This window comes from Tupaia chinensis, unplaced genomic scaffold (genome assembly GCF_000334495.1).
Source record: "Tupaia chinensis unplaced genomic scaffold, TupChi_1.0 Scaffold000389_1, whole genome shotgun sequence".
NCBI classification, from domain to species: Eukaryota; Metazoa; Chordata; class Mammalia; order Scandentia; family Tupaiidae; genus Tupaia; species Tupaia belangeri.
The window spans coordinates 1,485,107-1,503,248 of NW_006159891.1; the positions used below are offsets into that span (position 1 = coordinate 1,485,107).

The 18,142-nt window shown below is 37.8% G+C and overlaps 1 protein-coding gene and 1 pseudogene across 1 annotated transcript in view; both read right to left on the reverse strand.

The window, feature by feature from the left end:
- LOC102503407 (zinc finger protein 385D-like) overlaps positions 1 to 18,142 on the reverse strand; it is a 673,076-nt gene that overhangs the window by 628,260 nt on the left and 26,674 nt on the right.
- Positions 4,485 to 5,172, reverse strand: LOC102502116 (complex I assembly factor TMEM126B, mitochondrial-like; annotated as a pseudogene).

Here is an 18,142-nt window from a genome sequence, read left to right on the forward strand (position 1 = left end):
GATTATTTTTCCCCAACCATCAGAAACCAGAGGAAATAATGCACAAAAACACTGAATAGCACAGAATTTTTCGAGGACATAAAATGATCATGGAGGGTGATGGTTCACAAAATCATGCCAGTAATGCTTAATATCTTGTTGATAAATAAAATTATATTTATCAATGTTATCAATTTACATAAATCTTCTATTCATATTATAATTTTCTAATTGCCTATTTATGTCAGTTACATATGAATTACAAATTAGCACATGGGACCAGCAGTTAGTGTAATGGTTATGTCGCTGGACTCCCATGGAGTCGATCGTGGTTCGAGTCCCTGACCTGGTGGTTTAAACTCACGCTAGGGCCCATGTGCGTGCATGCATGCCCAAGATCCCGAGAGGAGAATGGAGGGAGAAGGGATTGCGGCATGGCCATCCCCCCCTCCACCAGGGGTGATTTCTCACTTTCTATCTGTGTCTCTCTCTGTCCTTCTGGTGAGCACACATGCCCTATAGCAAAACCTCTCCAAAAAAAAAAAGAAAAAAAAAAGAGAAATTAGCACAAATACTTACAGATTGAGCTTTACCCTTATCCGTTATAGATAAATTATGGTGGAAAATGTGTGATGGAATCTGAGACACAGAACCTTGGTGGTGTGGGGAGGAAGTTACACACAGAGGATCAAGAGTCATGAGTTTTAGGGCTAGCGGGTGGCATAGTGGTTAAGGTGCTGGACTCCCATGTGTCTGATCATGGTTTGAATCACAGACCTGGGCTTGAAACTCAAGTTGGTGTATATGCTTGCATGCCCAAAATCCTGAGAGGAGAATGGAGAAGATGGGACTATGGTGTGGCCATAACTCCCAGGAGATGATTTCTCACTTCTTATCTTTCTGTCGCTCTCTGAACAGGAAGGGGATAAGCACAGAAGGCACTACAATGAGTGCGAATGCTGGCCTGTCTTCTCCCATCAGGTGCACCCAGGTCACTGAAAAGTGAAACGGTAAGCTGTGACAATACAGAGAAATAAAGTCATCACACCTTTTACCCTGTTCTGCTCTCACTTCAGACTTGCGACCAAGCCTTCTTGATTTGAACACTGAAAAAGAGTTAAGAGGCAACAGCGAAAGCAAATAAGCTAACGTGTAAATGCAAGAAAAAGAGTTTATTAAATTTAGAAACCATGAAGACTACTGTTTAATAGGTTATTATTTCTTAACCCTAGACATGATTAGTTTTAGCTGTGAAATTAAGTCTTTATACATAAATTTTAAGTAGAATTATTTCTGAATTTCATAGTCTGGGAAATTAAACAAATTAGTGGTTAACCACAATAAATCTTTGCAGTAACTAACAATTTCAGACTGATTATTTTTCCCCAACCATCAGAAACCAGAGGAAATAATGCACAAAAACACTGAATAGCACAGAATTTTTCGAGGACATAAAATGATCATGGAGGGTGATGGTTCACAAAATCATGCCAGTAATGCTTAATATCTTGTTGATAAATAAAATTATATTTATCAATGTTATCAATTTACATAAATCTTCTATTCATATTATAATTTTCTAATTGCCTATTTATGTCAGTTACATATGAATTACAAATTAGCACATGGGACCAGCAGTTAGTGTAATGGTTATGTCGCTGGACTCCCATGGAGTCGATCGTGGTTCGAGTCCCTGACCTGGTGGTTTAAACTCACGCTGGGCCCATGTGCGTGCATGCATGCCCAAGATCCCGAGAGGAGAATGGAGGGAGAAGGGATTGCGGCATGGCCATCCCCCCCTCCACCAGGGGTGATTTCTCACTTTCTATCTGTGTCTCTCTCTGTCCTTCTGGTGAGCACACATGCCCTATAGCAAAACCTCTCCAAAAAAAAAAAAGAAAAAAAAAAGAGAAATTAGCACAAATACTTACAGATTGAGCTTTACCCTTATCCGTTATAGATAAATTATGGTGGAAAATGTGTGATGGAATCTGAGACACAGAACCTTGGTGGTGTGGGGAGGAAGTTACACACAGAGGATCAAGAGTCATGAGTTTTAGGGCTAGCGGGTGGCATAGTGGTTAAGGTGCTGGACTCCCATGTGTCTGATCATGGTTTGAATCACAGACCTGGGCTTGAAACTCAAGTTGGTGTATATGCTTGCATGCCCAAAATCCTGAGAGGAGAATGGAGAAGATGGGACTATGGTGTGGCCATAACTCCCAGGAGATGATTTCTCACTTCTTATCTTTCTGTCGCTCTCTGACTCTCTGACAAGCATATGTGCCCTATAACAAAAATCCCTAGAGGAAAAAAAAGAAGTCATGCATTTCATCCCAAGAATGGGTTGAAAGCTTTGAATGGAGGGTTGAGAAGTAGGGGTTTCATACTTGGTTTTACTAAGGTGCAAAACTATCATTCACCACATGAGGGAAAAACAATAGCAGCAATTTTCTCCTAAGTTCGTAGCCTCTTCAGTGAATCCAGAGATGAACAGTGGATAGAAAGATATGTCATACGTGGATAGAGAACGTGAATACGCTCAAATAGAACTTTATCCTTATCTTCAACTAACTAGCTGAGGGGCCTTGGCCAACCCCATTCATTGCTCTGCGTCTCATTTGTGAAAAGGAAGGAATAGATTAGAGCCAGGGTGACAAATCATTTCACATCAAGTGTCAGTGATTGGGGCTGGGAGAAGCTGCTCCGTGCTCCGTGTCAGAATAGATTCTGAGCCACGTCACGGCTCAGCAAGTGAGGACGAGAGTGGGGTAGGGGCTTTGACAGTCCAAGTGTTACTTATTTTCTACTCCTGAATTGATTTTTAAAATGAGTAATTTCTCATTCCAGATAGCTCTGCCTCTATAATTTAACATCAAGATAACTGGCAAATGCTGAAACACACAGAAGCAAGCTTCAAGAAAGGACCCAAGACCTAAAAATATCACCTTCGATTGCACTGCCTTATATGAAGCTTAAAATGCTCTACTTGTTCATTCTTTCAGGTAAGGCAATAAAGATGGTAGAGATCAGATTGAACTATCACTAATCATTAATACCCTGAACCAAAAGAAATGATGAACATAGCTAACCTCGGCTGATAGAAGGCCGTGGAAGAAATGAGATCTATGATAAATGTATCCGTATGAGTGAAAAGGAGAATTCTTCTTCATGTATGCAACATCACTCTCAGTAAATGCAATACTGACTGAAGGAGACAGCGGCAAGTCCAGGAATCAGAAGACCATAGAACGTTTCTTGTTGTCAGATGCTAGGAATGTGTCAAGAAAATATAGATTAAAGTGCTGGGCGTCTGCCCAAATGATACACAGACACAAAAGAGAACTCTGTACAATAAGACTTGGAGCCTGCTCTATAAAAGGAGATAGATAAGAAAAGAGGGCTCATTGCCACTTACCTAGTGGAATGAAAGTACAGGTCTCTACCTTGCTAGTCTAGATGAAAAATAAAGAAAAAATTAAACAAATAAATGTGAATACTATTACCTTGCTAGTCTAGATGAAAAATAAAGAAAGAAAAAATTAAGTAAATAAATGTGAATACTAGAGTTCATTTGTCAGAATTAGAATCATCAGTCCCGGCCATGACATTGGTAAAGGACTTTCATTTACCTTTAATATAATCAAATTGAGAATAGTGACATATCTGATTTTTTTTTTTTTTGAGAGGTTTTCGCTATAGGGTGGATGTACTCGCCAGAAAGACAGAGAGAAACAGAGAGACAGAAAGAAAGAAATCACCCCCCAGGGGGATGGCCACACCACAATCCCTTCTCCTCCATTCTCCACTTGGGATCTTGGGCACGCACGCACATGTGCCCAGTGTAAGTTTAAGCCACCGGGTCTGGGTCAGCTACACAGAAGTCCAGCAACATAGCTGTTACGCCAGCTGCTGGTCCCGATATATCTGATTTTCTAAAGGCTATCAACACTACTAAGTGTATCACTAGCTATTTAACAAGGGAAATGAGAAAACATAAATCACATGCTTTATGATAACTTAAAATGAAATGTTTACAGTAATTGGATGAAAATATAAATTTCAAATATCCCAATTTCAAGTTATCAGTTACAGGCTAAGTGAAAATATTTTTGTTTGTGTACTTATTTATCTCTATTAAGCACTATCTATGAATAAGGATTCATAATAACACTAAATATTCATATTGGCAATTTACGAATGTTTAGTAATCTGCATATATATTTGCATATATAAAATGATATACAACCTCTATAGTGATGCAGTCTGTATATAGAGCTAATTGGATACTACTTAAAGTTTTATTTATTTATTTATTTTTTGAAGCTTACATTTATTGTTACCTTTCCATTCACTGAATTACTACATATTTGAGTATCTGCTATATTCCAGGCAAAAGGGATAAAAACAAACAATCTGTCCAGAGTTACTTTTAACTTTCTCATCAATGCCTGAGTTGTCATAAGGAATCCATTCTGCTAAGTTGACATCCATTAGTTATTTGGTTAATCTTCATGTACAGTTTTCTCGAATGTCCCTTCAAGTATTTCATAATGCTGTAGACCATTAAGTATTCCAAACATTGTCTGAAAGGTCAGAGGAATCACCATTGCCTTCATCTCTGTGTGACGAAGCAGTAGAAAATGGAGTAAAATCCTTCCTTTTGGTGGCAGTGGAACAGTATGATACTTGAATGGCAGATGCCCATTTTTAGAAAAAGCCAAAGCACAGGGGTATAAGCAACCACAAATGATGCCAATCAGTGAGCTTCGCAGAACACAATCTTCCTTGCTTATATTACCTGAATACAAAGCATCAGTCACAAGGAGCTCATAACTATAGAAGACAAAAATGGAAGTGTGGTCAGTGATGCATATGTCTTGAAAGCATCATGTTTAACCTGGAAGCAGTGTCAGAAAATGAAATTTGCCGTTATTCCAGAGAAACTAGCTGTTGTTCCATAGAATACTGTTCCATGTATATTTAAGATTTTTTTCTTTTCTAAGATACTCCAATTTTGTTTTTCATAATTTCAGTAAGCATTGGTCTTCCAAGTTTTATATCTCCAAGAGAAGGACTGGGATGACCATGAATGTATGTTGTCATCTTGATGTCTGTGTGTGTTTCTCCAGTTCCCACTGGCATACCTGCATCCCTCAGTTCAGACCCAGCCTCATGTCTGAGCACCGCCATCTTGGCAGCCCATGTGACCCACAAGTGCAAAAGTTCTATTTTTTGAAAGTAGCATTTGATAACCTAAATAAACATATACTTTATTCACATCCATCCATCCATCTATCCATCAGTCTATGCTTATAAGGGGTAGATAAAACACAAATGAGTTTCATGTTTAGATGTGGATCCCATCCCCAGATATCTCATTACGCACATCCAAATATCTCAAAGTAAAAAAAAATAAAGAGTAAAAAATTTCTTCATGTCCCAAGCATTTAAGAGGGATATGCAACTTGTATAATATGAAAATGAGCAAAAATGAAGTTTATGCACAGGTAGATAAAGAACTTAAGTGTTCCTCAGATTTCATTTAAAAAATCAGTATAATGCCTAAGCCCAAACTATTTTGTGTCATATGATTTCTGCCACTAATCTTAAATTCTGCTATGAATGGGAAGAAAAATAGTCATTCTCAAGATATTTTAAATGATGAGATGATAATGCTACATGACAGCCACGATTAACAATGGCAAAGAGAACTGGCCATATTCTGTCAATAAGTGGAGAAAAGTAGAGATTTTTCTGGAACAGAATCACATAGTTTTCCAATGAACCATATGGAGATGTGTGAGTCCTTAATTAGCTTTTCTGCAAAGCTCAAAATATATTCTGATAAGTTTCCTGATGTGAAGAAAATATGTGTGCCTTTAGTCATATGATCTTTGAGACACTTAGATGATTTAAAATCATCAGAAAAAAAATCTAGTAGTGGGGGTCAAGCTAATAATGAGGAGACTTTAGCTTTCATGAAATAAAGTTATTGTTCAGTACAAGATCCTTTCTACGCTACCAAGCAAGCTGATGCCCATACCAAAAGTTCTAAGAGGTTGATACTCAGATCATTTCCAGATGTAAATGGATGACTATTAAAGGTCTACTTAGGGTAAGCTTCTACATCTGAGAAGCAGGGTTAATTCCTGTGTTTTCCTGTGTCCATATCAATTTTTCAAATGGATTTATTTCTTTTGTGAGCAAGAGAGGCAGAGATAGAAAGACAGCATATAGAAGGCTCTAATGCCATGAGCCATCCCAGTTTCTCCCAGTCTTAGACCATGACACATACATGCATGGTGCACTCAGACAGGTCTCTGGAATGTGAACCCAGAACCTTTCCATACAAGGAAGCCTTGAAGAGTGTCAGTTCACCGCTATGTCACCATCCAGCCACCATACAAAATTTCAAACGTTGGAAGCTATCAACATTTACACATGGATATAATTTTAACTATGCGAGAGTAGAATGACAATCCTTATGAATCAGTGAATTTTTGTAATAAACAGATAGTGAGGAAGATAGGGAAATGAGTTTCTCAGATGATAAAGGTTCCTTTGCATTCTTTCCTAAATCTACTTTATATACACTTCTTATATATCTAGAATTATATTTCATAACAAATAGTATTTTTTAAGGTCCTAAGTACCAGAACTCAAGGAGTGACAGCTTTGGTGACTTATATATGCCAGTTTTTCAATAGTTGAGAAAGTCAGTTCCTCAGAAACTACTCAGAATTCATTTGCCTGCATGAGTGAATACGTTCCATAACAACTTTAAGAAGGAATTGAAGGTGTCTGGCAGGGACCAGCAGATGGTGTAATGGTGATGTTGCTGGAATTCCACCTAGTCAACTGCAGTCAAAGCCCACCCCTGGTGGCTTGAAACTCATGCTGGGTGCATGTGTATGCATGCCCAAAATCTCAAGAAGGGAATGGAGGAGAAGGGACTACAGTGTGACCATTTCCCTTGGGAGGAATTTCTCGCTTTCTCTCTCTCTCTCTCTGTCTCTCTGGCAAGTACATGTATCCTATAGCAAACATCTCTCTAACAAAATGTCTTGCAAAAACATGTACAATACAATAGAAGAGGATCCAGAAAACAGGATAAGAGGGAATATACATAGACGAGATGGTATAAGGTAATGAGAGAGGTTAAATTACACAAAAAAAAAAAATCTAGTAGTGGGGGTCAAGCTAATAATGAGGAGACTTTAGCTTTCATGAAATAAAGTTATTGTTCAGTACAAGATCCTTTCTACGCTACCAAGCAAGCTGATGCCCATACCAAAAGTTCTAAGAGGTTGATACTCAGATCATTTCCAGATGTAAATGGATGACTATTAAAGGTCTACTTAGGGTAAGCTTCTACATCTGAGAAGCAGGGTTAATTCCTGTGTTTTCCTGTGTCCATATCAATTTTTCAAATGGATTTATTTCTTTTGTGAGCAAGAGAGGCAGAGATAGAAAGACAGCATATAGAAGGCTCTAATGCCATGAGCCATCCCAGTTTCTCCCAGTCTTAGACCATGACACATACATGCATGGTGCACTCAGACAGGTCTCTGGAATGTGAACCCAGAACCTTTCCATACAAGGAAGCCTTGAAGAGTGTCAGTTCACCGCTATGTCACCATCCAGCCACCATACAAAATTTCAAACGTTGGAAGCTATCAACATTTACACATGGATATAATTTTAACTATGCGAGAGTAGAATGACAATCCTTATGAATCAGTGAATTTTTGTAATAAACAGATAGTGAGGAAGATAGGGAAATGAGTTTCTCAGATGATAAAGGTTCCTTTGCATTCTTTCCTAAATCTACTTTATATACACTTCTTATATATCTAGAATTATATTTCATAACAAATAGTATTTTTTAAGGTCCTAAGTACCAGAACTCAAGGAGTGACAGCTTTGGTGACTTATATATGCCAGTTTTTCAATAGTTGAGAAAGTCAGTTCCTCAGAAACTACTCAGAATTCATTTGCCTGCATGAGTGAATACGTTCCATAACAACTTTAAGAAGGAATTGAAGGTGTCTGGCAGGGACCAGCAGATGGTGTAATGGTGATGTTGCTGGAATTCCACCTAGTCAACTGCAGTCAAAGCCCACCCCTGGTGGCTTGAAACTCATGCTGGGTGCATGTGTATGCATGCCCAAAATCTCAAGAAGGGAATGGAGGAGAAGGGACTACAGTGTGACCATTTCCCTTGGGAGGAATTTCTCGCTTTCTCTCTCTCTCTCTCTGTCTCTCTGGCAAGTACATGTATCCTATAGCAAACATCTCTCTAACAAAATGTCTTGCAAAAACATGTACAATACAATAGAAGAGGATCCAGAAAACAGGATAAGAGGGAATATACATAGACGAGATGGTATAAGGTAATGAGAGAGGTTAAATTACACAAAACTTCCTATGAACGAGGCCAAATTTGAATGGAAGTTTCCTGACAGCTAATACAAAGACAGACCCATGATACACAGTTGATTCAAAAGAATAATCAGATAAAGCTGAACAAATTGCTAATATGGTCTGTCACACCGTGGTGCTAAAATTAGACACATCATTCTTCTAGAGAACCTAAGAGTATAGTGACACATTTTCTATAGATATGACATTAGCTTTTAGAAAGCTCTTTCTAATAGTGTCCTTACAGAAATTATCTGTAACATTATCATGTGCAATACGAAAACATTTATTGAGTGGTTACCATGTGCTAGTCACTTTGCTAAGTGCTAACTATTTTCTTAAAGAATTATTTATTTAATTTTATTTATTAGTACTCTTAAATTTTACCAGAGAGAGAAGGAGAGTGAGAAAGCAACAGGTCCAGGACTTGAACCTCAGTGGGCCAGGTGGGAGTCCAGCACCTTAACCACCATACCATCTGCTGGTCCTTAGGTCGGTTAACTACTACAATTACTCTATGCAATAGATATATTTTTTTTTCTTTCTTTCTTTTTTTTTTTTTTTTTTAGATCAGGAAAATGACTCAGGAAGTAAATTGAATTGCCCAGGATCACCTTTCTCTCAGATGCATGATCAGAATTCAAACTCACACCAAACTCAGGTTCTACGATGCTAGGCTTTAGTTCCCTCCCACCAATGAGGTCCACGTCATGATTTTTAAAACTCTTAACATTTATGAAACAGAGTAAATTTAGCAGTATGGGGCTTATGAAAATATTTTTAAATAACAAATAAAAGCATGCATCTGACATCATGAGTTTTGTAAGAGACTGAAAAGGAACTCGGTAAACTCATAAGCCATCCTTTAGCAGTGTAACTTTTTTTTTTTTTTTTAATTTTGCCACTTCCCAGAGAGAGAAAAAGTGAGAAAATACCTCCGACGGAGAATGGTAATGTTAAAATTTCTTTCCCTTCCGTTCAGGATTTTTCACTCTCACGTGTATGCATACACCTGGTGTGTTTTTCAAGCCACTAAGTCTGGGACTCGAACCACAGTTAGCCATGTGGGATGCAGTCGTACTGACCACTGGCCGGTCTACTGTAACTTCTTCTACTCCCTTCACAACAAGCAGGTCACAGAAAGGGTTCCTTGTAAGGGCATGAGTAAACTTGCTAGGTGGGGAGTTCGCTATTAATGAGCCCAAATGAACTATGAGGTATGGATATACAAGTAATGATTTTTCAGTTAAGAAAACTATTGTTTTTCTGGTTTTAGAAGGAAGGTAAGAGACACACGCATCTTGCTCAGCCAGAATTTGTATTTAATGACTAAGTAGCAGGTTAGATACAAAAGGTATCTGAATTCATGCTGATTTATCCCATTAGATTTTTCTACAAAATTTGATATTTTCTCAATTTAAAAACTGATTCAAATGAAATATTTTGGATAATTACTTTTAAATAAGCTTAATGGTCAGAAGCCTCAAACTTGATCGACACACTAATAAAATTATTTTTATCACATATGAAATTTTAATAAATAAAGATGATCTACGTGAGAGGATTCTCATCATTGCCAATAAATGAAATTTAAAAACGTTCACTGTTTGCCTTACTGCATTTAGGTGACAAAGATAGCAATCTCTTTAATCCAATATGATCATAATGTCACTCAAAGGTTGCGGATTTGTTTTCTCTTTTAAGAATTTCCTGTGGCACAATTTCTTAACATCCCAACCAGATACTCTACTGCCCTCTCATGGATATTACAGAAGTAGCAAGAAGAATAAATGCATCCGTTTAAAAAGCGTTATGGAAAATAATTTTGTTTAAAAGAAACCTGTGACATGAAAGACTCACCATAAAATATAGCAACATAGCAGAGTTGTTTCCTTCATGCAAAATGTTAGGGTTGCTTTAAATGCCATAAAATGTTTAGGTGTAAAATACATGGAGTAGACTTTAAATATTTTATTATAAACTATGGAATTGCTAAAGTTCCTCCTGTTTCTGACATCCTATGATCCTAAAATATATCAGTATTTCCCTGTGTTTAATCTTTTCAGGTGACTGTAGAAACAAATGACTTCAGGTGGGTAGTCTCTCCAAAGGATACGCTTTTCTGTCATAATTCCTTCAAGAAATCTTAGGAAACTGTCATTATATGTAGGAATCTAAGTGTGGTGCTCAAAGTGAGAGGTTGTATATGAGGGAGAAGGAGGAAATGAGACTTGGACAGTTACACAGCTGTGGTCTGCACATCTCCAAAAGGTGTGGTATATAGAAGACATTTTACAACGATTGCACACATGTAAATCCTACCACTGGACTTGCTAATATTTTGAATTAAGACATTAAACATTTTTTTTCCCCCAAATGATATCGCTAGAAGTGAAGGACAGTCTGGGTGCTGCTGTGTAAGAACAGCCAGGGCCAAGAGCGATTGGGTGTTGTGTCTCTGAAACACATTACTGTCCATCCAACTTAGCGTGGCTTCAGTCAACAGTAGCAGTTCCGGGTTCTGAATTTCACAGGCATTAGAAACATGATGTAAGCACTATGTTAATACTGCTCTGTTCACTTCAAACAGATCCATATGAGCATTCCACATGTATTTCCTAGGACTGCTTTTCAGATAAAGGTTTGTAAAAATAGTTACAAGTCTTAGAACATGTCAACCAAACTGAAACCTTTGAAATTGGAACACAGTTACATGTAACGTGATCAAAGACACAAGAGGCTGTCACCTGCTATTTGTATTGTTCTTAAGGGATTTGTTAATTCTAAAGGAATTTAATATTAATTATTTGATATATGAAAGAATGAAGAACAGATTAGCCGTCCTACAGAAGTCAGCCCCACAATGAAATGCCAGTGCACTTCTGCCAAGAATATCATCTGTCAGAGGAATTCGGCCATTGGCTCAGCCTGCAGAGGAGATTTGTCTGCAACTTAATATAAGATAAATACCTAGTCAGCTACTCAACATAGATTAAGGATATGAGTCAACATCTTCATTGCTATAAAATTAAGTCAAGAGGATAAATAAAAATAGAAGGTACTGAACTATGTCCAATTTTTGTGACTCTTCTCTAAAATTTTGTTGTTGACATACAAGCTCAAATTCATTCTAGAGTCATTTATTCCCATCTTAATCTAAATATATGTTTTGTTTAGCCATGGTTTCGGGGGGTATGCTGTGTTTGTGCATGCTAAACTGATGTTTAAATTCGCATCACATTTTATCGATCTGTTTCTCTGACGGGTTCTGCTTCCACAGTGATCTTGCTTTTTAGAGTGGTCGCTTTCTTTTGAACCAGTATCACTCCCTGAATAGCTTCTCCTCATCTGTTGTGCTTTGATAAATGGCTAATGGCTCCTTCAGCCACCATGCAGGGCAGCATGCTGGGGCCTCTTGGGCAGTGGTGGATTGGAAAATACACTGCTTACGATCTCTCCATTGGATGTTCTGTCACAGGATTGTCGGATATCTCTCTCTGATGAATTGCTTTGGGGGATGTTTGATAAACCTTTATTAATGAATATATATTCTGCATTTATTGCATTCTGTTGCAAATGAAAAAGAAGTGGCGGTCTTAAGGCACTTGAGAAAGTTAGAGAATATCAGTTTGCTCAGACTGAAATAACAAAATAACACAGACTGAGACACTTAAATGAGGTAAATGTATTCCTCACAGTTTTGGAGGCCAGAAGCCTTAAGAGAACGGTGTTGGAGGTTTATTTTTTCCCCCAATATCCATTTGCAAAAGGCGGTTTTCTCACTGTCGTCACATGACCATTTTTCTGCGTGTTAAGTCTTGGTCTCTCCTCTACTTATGACAACATTAGTCATGTTGAATTAGGGCTCCACTGTAATGTCCTCATTTAACCATAATCCCTCTGTAAAACCCTACCTCCAAAAACAGTTACGCTGAAGGTTAGGGCTTCAATATGTATTTAGGGAGACGCGCAGTTCAGCCCACGACATAGAGCACAGCAAATAGATGTCCCACCTTTGAATTCAGATCACAATGGCCTGAATTGCATTTCTGTAATTTATCAGCTGTGTGATATGGTACGCATCATCTACAGGAGACATAAGCTGTCTTAGCTTCTTCTTCTAAATTTTAAGTAATAGTATAATCTATTGGGTCGTCAGAAAAGTCATGATTTGCTTTTCTGTTTTTCTATTCGCAACTGCGTCATGACTTTTCCGATGACCCAATAGCTCACGGTGCTCTTGGTTACCTCATGTAATATCTAAACAACCTTAGGAAAGAATTCCCAAGCAAAATAATAAGTTTTGTTTCATTTTTTAATATTCGCTTTTTATATTCTTAGGACTCTACATATCCTTAGAACTAAAACAGACCCTTGAAAAATATTTTGCAAAAGTCCTTTCAATATTGAAAACAGTGACTCTTAAAGGTAGAAAAGAGCTTTGCGACTCTCTATTTGGCCACTCATCAAATAAAATGAACCAGTGAGCTGGTTTTCCTTTTGACTGGATCATATCTTCCATATCCATATCTTTCAGACATAAAAATCTAAAAGAACACCAAAAACAGCACACCAAAAGGTAAGGTTGGTATATATCAAATTATATTTATTTAAAAAGACCCTGATTAGTCCACCCAGTTGATGTCCCACTGTGACATATCCGTTTCTTCAAAACAATGTGTTTTCATTTTATCAACTTCATCATTAAATCCAAACTTTAAGAACTGCAATTTCAACCCTCCTCTTTCACCTGGTCCTGAACACTCACTGTCTCAGTGATCTGTAAATAATTGACCAGCCAAGCACTGAAGCACAAAGGCAAATAGATCAATATTCCTCCTGCAAGTGCTTAGAGCAGGGAGAGGACCCTGCCTCCCTTCATTTCCTGCCACAGAGGGCCTCATAAATGAATCAATTCACAGTCTGCAGCCCCTGCATCTAATCCAGCCTGCATAATCAGCAACAATTGCTGAAGTCTTTGATTAAACTTTTAAATTGCCTCTTAATATGATGTAAATGGAAAAAGGTATTGATTAAAGAACCTTAAAATGGTAACCTGTTAAGATGAAAAGGGAAAATGCTTTGAGTTAGCAAGCCTGCACAGCACGACAAACAGGGTGAACAATGAACAAAAGATCTCCAAAGCAAGCAGCGAAACAATACTCTACTAGTTGTCATGTTCTCAAACTTAAAAGAACTTAGGGAAAGTGGCTGAATGGCATAGTGTTTTTCTATAGCAAAATGAGATAGATCATGGGCAAAAGAGAATCCTCAAAGACCCAAAAGTGATTCCATTTTTATCCTAGGAAATTCTGTTTTGTTTTTTTTTTTTTTTTTTCCCCTACTATAACATTTGGGATTGTATACATTAACTAGTTGCACATCTCACTTTCCAAATAAAGTTGTAACAACTATAGCAAATGGGTTATTTTCCTGTCTGAACAACTCGCTCACTTGCTTTACATACTCTACAAATTCTGAGCACGCAACATGTGCCATGGTTTTCCCTAGGTAGCAGTTAAGAAATGTAACAAAACTTGGAACCGGCAGATGGTGTAATGGTTTCAAGTCACCAGGTCTGGGATTCAAACCACTGTCGGCCATGTGGGAATCCAGTGTCTTAGCCACTATGCCACCTGCTGGCCCCAGAATTAAATTCTAACCTGGACTAGCAGTTAGCATAATGGCTATGTCGCTGGATTCCCATGTAGTCGACCGCGGTTCGCGTCCTGGACCTGGTGGCTTAACTCACGCCGGGTGCGTGTGCGTGTGCGCCCAAGATCCCAAGAGGAGAATGGAGGAGAAGGAATTGAGGTGTGGCCATCCTCTCTAGTGGGTGATTTCTCATTTTCTGTCTCTTGTCTCTGTCTGTCTGGTGAGCGCACTCGCCCTATAGCAAACAAAACCTCTTAAAAAAATAGAATTAAATTCTAACCTATCAATTTTATTAAATGCAAATGATCTAAACAAACCAATAAAAACAGATTGTAAATGGAGAAAACATTGAATGAGATACTGGTTATAGTACCTCATTACTTTACATGTAATTATATAGCTGGGTTAAAAGTAGATATAAACACTAATCAAAGAGTGCAGAGTGCTTTAGTAACATTAGAAATAGTAGAATTCAGAACAAAGAAAATCACCATAGATCAATTAACCAAGAAAATATAACAATGCTAAATGAATACCTAGCAATAGAACTTCAAAATGTACACAACAAAAATGGCAGAACTGAAGGCAAAAATGTTAGGAGCCTCAGAACTCCCTCCTTAATCATTAAAAACTACTATATAGGGGACCACATGGTGGTACAGTCTCTTTTGGGCAATCTCACATGGAAAGGTTCCCAGTTGAGGTCTGGAGACCTCCCTAAGAATGACGGCAAACTCCCAGAGCTGCCAGAAGACTAGGGGTGGACTGTAGGGTTAAGACTGTGGTGGGGGTAAATTCTCTCTCTTCCTGTTTCTCTCACTCGTGGAAGAAATAAATAATTAAAACTAGAGACAAAACAAAACAAAACAAAAATAAAAAACCTAACATACAGAAAATCAGTAAGCTCAGAGAAGATCCAAATGACAATATCAATCAACAAAATTTAACAACTATAGAACACACCATTAAACAACAGAATACACATTCTTTTCAAGCATACATGGAACATTCACCAAAAAAGACTATCATGACCTATAAAACAAACTCTATGGATGGGAAATAATGACAAACCATATGCAGTATATCCTATTATTGTAGAGGAAACTTACTAGAAATTTTAGGAAAATCTGCACTTTTTCTACTCCTATTCAGCATCATACTGCAAACCCTAATCATTGCAATGAAGCAAGCAAGAAAGAAGAAAGAAAAAAAATGGCATATAGATTCAAAAAAAGGAAAAAAAATCACAATCATTTTTGAAGACATATTTGGGTATGCAGAAACTTGCAAAATGCACATAAGAACGTTGAGTTGAGCTAGATCAGAAGTTGTAAAGTCAACACACACACACACACACACACACACACACACATGCACACAAACAAATCTATCTTATTTCCATTAGGTCATGCAAAAAGTCATAACATATTTTTCTATGCAAAAACGTGTCAGGACTTTCCCAATAACCCAATATCAGTAACAATAACAACTGGAAACAGAAAGTCAAAATGTGACTTCTAACAGTCCCCCAAATTATAAATGAAATACAAAGTTTACCCCCAGAAAAGCATAAACTCTGCATACTAAATAGCGACATGCAACAGCATAGAACGGAGGACTCAACCTGGAAGAGATGTCACATCTTCCCACATGGATCTTTAGTTTTCATGCATCCTTATCAAAACCCAGGAGAATGTCTGTAGATATAGGTAAGCTGACTCTAGAACTCAGAGGGAAGGAACAGGAGCTAAGGAGTTATAAAAGCTAAAATTACTATGAAACAGAATAAAAGTCAAGTCATCACATTATTCACTATGAAGACTTACTACAGAGCTACGGTAATTACCTAGTGTGGTCTTGGCAGAAGAGTACGAACATCAATAGAACAGAGAGTCCAGGAATTGATTCAAACAAGTACAGACAACTGATACTTGACAAAGTTGCAAAACAATAAAATGGAGAAAAATTAGTCTTTCAATAAATAGTGTGGAGACATCGATTTGCACAATAACAATCTCAGTCTAAACCTCACACTTCATACAAAATCAAACTAAAAATTTCTCGGTTGAGAATATTTCCAAATCACCTCCAGCAACCATCTGTTTTCAAAATATATAAAAGATTCTACAAAATCAATAATAAGGGTTGAAAAAAAAGATTCAATTTACAAACAGCAAAAGTTAGTCATTTAACCAACGATATATGGACGACAAGCACATAAAACGATGTTAACTATCACTTCCTATCTTGGAAACGAAGAATGAAAGCAACAATTAAATGTCTCTATATTCTTATTAAAATGGCTAAAATGAAAAAAAAAAAAAGACTGGTTAAATGAAGGACTGATGAAGATGTGGAGAAATATCTTTTTTTTGTATTGCTTATTGAATGCATAATGCTATAACATTGAAAAAACAATGCGGAAGCTTCTTATAAAACTAAACGGATATTACCATGCAACCCAGCATTTGTACTCCTGGGTATTTATCCTACGGAAATAAAAATTTATGCCCACACAGAAACCTGTGCACAAATGTTCACAGATACTTGAAGGACCAAAGGGCCTTCAAGTGTTGAATGAGTAAAACAGCGTAGTACATCTGTGCAATGGAATAACGCTCACAATAAAAAAGACAGTTTTTTGTTTGTTTTGATTTTGGTTTTTGTCTTACCGTGTGCACGCTCGCCAGAGACAGACGGAGAGAGAGAAAAAATGAGAAGTCACCCCTCAGGGGGGATGGTTACATCACAATCCCTTCTTGAGAGCTCCATTCTCCTCTCAGTATTTTGTGTACACCCAAACATGCACCCGGTGTGATTTTCAAGCTGCCAGGTCTGAGAGTTGAACTGCAGTCAGCCATGTGGGAGTCCAGTCACTTAACCATCACACCACCTGGTGGCGATTTGAGTCCTGGACCTGGCGGCCTAAGACTCATGCCTTCATTTTTGTAGACATATTTGGCTACATAGAAACTTGTAAATGCACGTAAGAACGCTGGTAGAAGTAGAGTTGAGCTAGATCACAAGTTGTAACGTCAGCACACACACACATGCACACACACCAATCTATCTCATTTTGGTTAGGTCATAGGGAAAGTCATGACCTATTCTCCATTATTTTAACTTTGCCATTTCAATGATGTTACTAACATATAACCCTACCGTACTCTTACTATTCACCTTGTTCTTTCATGGAGTTTTTGTTCAGACAACTATACGACTTTGTGATCCATCCAGGCTATCATGAATATTAATAATCTATCCCATGGGGCTAGGAGGTGGCGTTTGACTACGTGGGAGTCCAGTGACATAACCATTATGCCATCTGCTGGTCCAAAGAAATAAACTTATAAAAAATAAAATAAAATACATGTAGAAAAAATAAAATAAATGTGATAAATTTGGAGGACATTTTAAACAAGATAAACTCTCAGGATGTAGCCATTTCTAAAATTATTTTCGTGAAGCCCAAGGGCAAAACAAAATTTTGCTAAAGTTGGCTACATTTTTCTCAGAAGACATGGAATTTTGGGGGCCAGCAAGTGGCGTGGTGGTTAAGGCATCTGGACTCCCACATGGCTATCCCTGGTTCAAGTCCTGGACCTGGCAGCTTGCTTTCTTACTTTCCTTTTCTCTCTCTCTCTGGTCAAATAAAATAAATCATGACTGAATAAAATTAAATAAAATAATTCTTTGGAAAATAAAAAGAAGACATGGAAATTTTAAAAACCTACATTTTAGGATTTCTGAGTCTTTGGTTTACATGGAGTTGGGTATGCTGAAGTTTAAGTAATGACTGAACTACAATTCAAACTGTCTATCAGTACCTTCAAGATTCTTATCCTGGGACCAGCAGTTAGTGTAATGGCCATGTCACTGGACTCCCATGTAGCTGACTGCAGTTCGAGTCCTGGACCTGGTGGCTTAAACTCATGCAGGGTGTGTGTGTGTGCGTGCCCAAGATCCCGAGAGGAGAATGGAGGAGAAGAGACTGCGGGGGGGTGATTTCTCACTTTCTCTCTCTCTGTCTCTGTCTTTCTGGCGAGCGCACATGCCCTATAGCAAAAACCTCTCTCAAAAAAAA